This window comes from Bufo bufo, chromosome 1 (assembly GCF_905171765.1).
Source record: "Bufo bufo chromosome 1, aBufBuf1.1, whole genome shotgun sequence".
Lineage (NCBI taxonomy): Eukaryota > Metazoa > Chordata > Amphibia > Anura > Bufonidae > Bufo > Bufo bufo.
In genome coordinates, this window is record NC_053389.1 from 759,522,743 (window position 1) to 759,528,742 (window position 6,000).

General features: G+C 43.3%; 1 protein-coding gene across 10 annotated transcripts in view; it reads left to right on the plus strand.

The window, feature by feature from the left end:
- Positions 1–4,224, plus strand: part of CAMK2B (calcium/calmodulin dependent protein kinase II beta) — a 152,191-nt gene extending 147,967 nt beyond the window's left edge. For all 10 annotated transcript variants that reach the window (XM_040414591.1, XM_040414599.1, XM_040414598.1 and 7 more), the window contains one exon: positions 2,333–4,224. The gene's annotated coding sequence lies outside the window, so the exon portion shown is untranslated. The remainder of the gene's footprint in view (positions 1–2,332) is intronic.
- The last annotated feature ends 1,776 nt before the right edge of the window (positions 4,225–6,000 follow it).

Consider the following 6,000-nt stretch of genomic DNA (forward strand, 5'->3'; position numbering starts at 1 on the left):
AATTTATAACTAACAAACCAATGAAACTGATGTAAAGTTATGTTTATTAATATATTTTTCACATGAATGAAAATAACTATAACTTTAAAATGTATCAAAACCCAATAAAAATTGCTGTTGGAAAAAAAAAAGAAGAACATGACCTGCGCTGTACCTCACGTGGATCCAGACATCTCCCCATTCATTGCTCTGCTAGTTTACCGTATTTTAGCGGAAGACGCATCTAGATTTTTGAGTCGGAAAATAAGAAAAAAATTATTTTGAACCAAAAGGTGTGCTTTTGGTGGGTTTTAAACTAATGGTTGATCGGTGGATGACGCATTGTTATAGGACATCTGTGGATGACACTGTTATGGGGGGATCTGTAGATGATACACAGTTATGGGGGGGATCTGTAGATGATACACAGTTATGGGGGGGATCTGTAGATGATACACAGTTATGGGGAGATCTGTGGAGGACACTGTTATGGGGGGGATCTGTGGATGACACATATATAGCATCTTATGTAATGGGGGTCACTATTCACACAGGGATCTTATGCTGGTCACAGTATCATATGTGTTACAGTATATTGTCCCTGTGTGAATAGTGACCCCCATTACACCACCGGGCCCCGCTCACAGCAGTCTTTATATGTAAAATCTTTTTATGCAATGCTCAAGCAGTGGCTTTCTTCTGTAACAGTACTCACTATCAAAGCAGCGGTCCGGCCGGCACGTGACTCACTCAGTCAGTCACGCTCCTGCCAGCTTCATTAATGGAGTGGGAGGAGTATGATCGAGTGAGTGACGTCACACGCCGGCCGGACCGCTGCTTTGATATTGAGTACTGTTACAGAAGAAAGCAAAGCCACTGCTTGAGCATTACATAAAAAGATTTTACATATAAAGATTACTGTGAGCGGGGCCCGATGTAATGGAGTATAGTGATTGCACCGGGCCCCGCCACGCGTGAAAAAGCAGTTGCCCGTCTCCAGCCCCTCCTCCCCGCTGATACATCGCAGGCCACGCTGTGCAGCAGAGCGGCTGGCGATGTATCAGTGTCAGACATTTAAAAAGCGCACCATTCGCTTTATAAGACGCACTGCCATTTCCCCCCTCTTTTGGGGGGGGGGGGGGGAGTGCATCTTATAAAGCGAAATATACGGTATATCAATTTGGCAGCTCAAGGGGAGTGTTCTTTCCCAGGGAGTGTCTTTCTTCTGGAGCTCTCTCCCTATCACAGCTCAGGAGGCGTGTCCATGCTCTCCCTATCACAGCTCAGGAGGCAGTTGAGGGATGAAACTGAGCATGTGTGACCTTCTCAGTGAGCAGGACAAAGAAAAAAAAAAAACAGCAGGTGGCGCTATACAAATACATTTTATTGACTAACTAAATAGCTATACTAAATGTTTCATTACATGCAAATACAAATGTACTTAGATGCAGTTGCTGGTTTGAATACTGTAAAAAAAAAAAATCGTGGGACATTCCCTTTAAATGAGTGTGTCACTACACAGTCTGACAGTGTCCAGTAAGTGGTGACCATGTCAGACTGTGTAGGGGCACACCTTTTTGACAAGTAAATGGTAATATCCGGTATTCCATTTAGTTATACATCTGCAGGAGAAATAACAGGAATGGCACAGCCCAATTAGCTTTTTTTAGAAGAGATGTTCCTGTATTTACTAAAAAAGACATGTCAGGAAGCCAAACGGAAATGGATTCCTCCCTTAGTTAGATCCTACTTTACATTACATTCATACTGCTTTGGATAATCCCCTTTAAGGAACACTAAAAATAGAAAATTCACAAAAATATAGAAAAAAAAGCAATCTTCCTTAAGTCTTCCCTTTCATCCTTTTTTGTCTCATATTGCAATTACTAAGAAAAATATAAGAAACCTTCTTTACAGTATGTGTCCCATGAGAAGAGCCATGCTCCCCCTCCTGCTCCTAACGTACTGTGTTTGGCTGTAAGACAACTGGCTGCAGCAGGAGCCACCCCTCTTTGATCTGTCACTGCAGTGGAACACAAATATTGCATGCACCGCCCCCTAAGTCATTTTCCAGCTAAAAGTAGTACTGAACAGGAAATTAACCCGTGTTCTCTGAAGGATTTCTAGAAGTATTTTAAGACTGTTTCAAGAACATGCAGAAAATCATGCAGACTAACCGTTTGGCCAATATTATCTCCTGTTTACTTGTATCATTCAGATCTAGGTTTGGTGTTCCTTTAAGGTGATATATACTGTGTTTGTGTGTGTATATATAATAACAAACCCATGGTCCCTGTGATAACACTGAGCTTCAAGGGGTAGCTTCTGATATCCTTTGTTTCTTTTTATACAGCCTCCAGTAATGCTCTCCTGGCTTCACCAGAAAAGAGGAAGTGCCAGAGACTTTTGGCTCCGCCGCTCAGAGAGTTCCAGCGGCGAGGAAAAGCACGTGACCGCATGCTTGTGCCGTTCCCTCTCATCCCTCCTCCCCTTCAACCCCTCCAAATCCAGACTTCTTCTATTCTTGTGGCCCTCAATCCCCCCCCATGTGCACACGTATCCCAGACATCCACTGCCTGGACTCATGAAGTGTTTGCAAGAGGACAAGACAAGGTCGTAGGACTAAGCCTCCTGTGTATGTTTCCTTTATGACATTTAAGCATTCTTACCCCTTACAAAGCTGGGAAAGAGGGCGACTGTATGACCCCCTACTATTGTATGGGGAGTAGGTGCATCCATTGACTTGTTGCAGAGAAATATTTGACCTTTGGCCCTCTTTCCTTTGTCTTTTTTCTTTTTGCTATATTTGGGGCTGTGGAGGGGTGGAGGGATTGTCTGAAATCTTGAGGGGCTGGGGGGAGAGAACTGTGACCTTCCTGTGGAGCCGTTCCTTCCTGTGTGTTTGCGCGTCCAACGTGAAATGAGTCGTCCAAACAGAACAAAGAGAAAACAAAAAAGTGTTCTAAAATATATAAAAAAAACAAATGTTAAAAAGAAACAATTTTTTTTTTAAATTCATTTCCGCAAACCAGTTCTCCCAGGGGCCCCCACTGCCACCCCCTTTCTGTTGTTTTATTTTGCTTTAGGAATGCAAAAAATATATATATATTACACGAAGAACAATATATATATTTAACAAACGGTCCAGCTCCAACAACCCCACACCCTGTAAAAAATGGTCTTATCCATTGTTTGCAATGGGAGAGCCAGTCCCAAAGCATGGCCCGGAGCATTTTATGGAGTGTGCTTATTGTCTGTCAGTTCTCAGTGAGTGCAATTCTCCTCTGACATGTGGGGTCAACACATTGGATCCATGATGTCACCTTTTAATACTGACACAAACATAAATATAGCAGGGATTCCAAAATATACCTTATATATATTTCCTTTAAAGTAGCCTGGGTTTTATTCTTCGGCCCACAAGGAGATATTTTAGTGAATTCTAGATACTAGTTTTTTTGTAGGCTATGGCATTTTTGCAGAAGGTTTAGGTTTTATAGGATTTCCTGTGTTTGCAGGGTAGAAAAGCATAACCCAAGTATCATTTGGGTTATTATTTGAATCTTCCAGAATGCACGGGTTGCCCTTAAAGTGACGCGGCCACTTATTGCATGAAGACAGCCATTGTGAACTAATCAGAGGTATTACTGAAACGGGAGGTATATCTGCTCTTGGCGGTGTCGCTTCTTAAAGGGCACAGATATAGAGAATCTTGAACCAACAATATGGCTGCCTCTACGCCAAGGTCGTGAGTCCACTTTAAATGTGCTGGAAAGAAGCAGCAACCAAATCTTCAGGGATTGATGGAAGCAGAAATGCATTTATCTCAAATGTGCCTGATCTAGATTGGTGGGACAGAGTCTTCTGCGGAACCCCAATAGACTAAGATGGGGTGCGTGTAGCACTCCTACCCCTGTTGCCAATTAACTTAAGTTTACAGGGTTCAGAGCAGTGACCCCAAGGGAGAGGAGAGGCGAATCTCCGGCCTGACTTGTTTTCATTTGTTGCTGTTTAATTTTCTGCATGCCCTTTAAACAGAAATCCTATAAATACATATATATATACATAAATCTATATATATAAGAGAAACAAGAGGACAGCTTGTTCGTTTTATGAATGCCAGTGGGGTTCTTTTGCTGCTGTCTTCCTTTAAATTTCTGTTTTCTCGTCTCTTTCTCACTCTTTTTTTCTGAGCCTTGTAAGTGTCAAAATAAGAGGATCAAGACTAACAGAAAAAAAAATCTTCCTCTTGATTTGTTTCAGAATATTGCAAAATAAAAAGAAAACTGTATAATGTGTGACTTCTTTCTTTTATTGTCCTCCAGATGCATAGTTCTTGTGATGACACTGTGCCACTGCTTCTTATACGTGCAGCGTATCTCAAGAACGTCTTATCGTTGTCCCCAGCCAATGGCCCCCCCCCCCAATTATTATTTTTTTTTTTTTTATCACCACAGCTGTTGGAAGCCAAAGAATCTGTGGTACCAAGGATGTGAACGCAATACTAAAATTTGAACCCAGGGTCAGAAGTCGCAGCAACGCATGCCGAGAATGATAGTATCTTCTAGAACGTGAAAAGGGTTGAATGTGCCAGACACCTTTTAGAATAATTTTCTTTCCAGAATGTCTCCCATGACAGCACTACAGGAGGTTGTCTTTCTGAATAAAACCCCCCTCTAGTTTCCTTCCTGTCCCTACTGGGGATAGGAGCAGACAGAATCCCTGCATCGGATGAAGATATAAGGATTATTCAGGATTTGAACCCTTAGGGGGCTTTAACATGCTGCAGATTTTGTTGCAGAATTTTCCACAACTGAAAACCAGTTCCGCTTGTTTGAACAGCACATAGATTTCTCATTCAGGTCCACCTGCCGTTTTTAGCTTAAGAACATCTCTCGAATTCGCGCCTTCCTCACCCCTGAGTCAACTAAAATACTAATGCATGCACTCTTCATCTCCCGTCTGGACTACTGCAACATTCTCCTGTGTGGCCTCCCATCCAGCACTCTCGCTCCCCTCCAATCTATTCTCAACTCTGCTGCCCAGTTAATCCACCTCTTCTTCTCCCCTCTGCCAATTCCTTCACTGGCTCCACATTGCCCAGCGAATTCAATTTAAAATACTTACAACAAGATATAAAGCCGTCCACAACCTGTCCCCTCCATACATCTCTGTGTTACTTTCCCGACATTCCCACACGTAATCTCAGATCCTCACAGGACCTCCTCCTCTGTTCTTCACACAATGGACTACAAGATTTCTCACATCAGACTCTCCCCCAACATCCAAACTTTCAAGAGTAACCTGAAAACCCACCCATCAGGAAAGCCTACCATCTGCAAAGAGCATGCTGCCACTATACAGCCACAAGAGCAGCCTATACCCTCACCTACTGTGCTCTCCCCTTCCCTTATAGATTGTAAGCTCTTGCGGGCAGGGTCCTCTACCCCTCTTTACCAGTCTATTAATATTTTCTTGTTTTATTCTATTTTTATATTTGTGCAATCCCAGATGGATGAATATCGCCATGGAATTAATGACGCTTTAAAATTAGTAATTATAATAGGTGAATGGAACTGATATTTAGTTGCAGAAAATTCTGCAGCATGTGAATGTTTTTTTAAGGCAGGGGCGGTGTCCGGCCTCTCCTCACAGCTGCCCTAAAATGCCTTGCTAGCACCTCTTGATGAAGAGGTCCCCTAGCTCCCCTGTAGCCTACAGGCTCTTCGCATATCAACAGTCGCGGTATCTGGTGCAGATACCGCTTCCCCTCCGGGGGCTAGCCGGCATGTTTCCACCTCTATTCCTGCGGGATCCAAAGGTGGAGCCTGGGATGGCGTCTTCCATCACATCTGGTATATTGTCAGAACGCTTGAAATGAATATATCGGTGTCTGGAGTAGTGAAAATGGGAATCCTTCCACTAGAGCAGGGGTACACAACCCGCGGCCCCCGTCCTGCTGGACAGAAACATAGCTGATCGTGTGATCAGCTGTGTTTCTTCCTGGAGCGCCGCACAGCG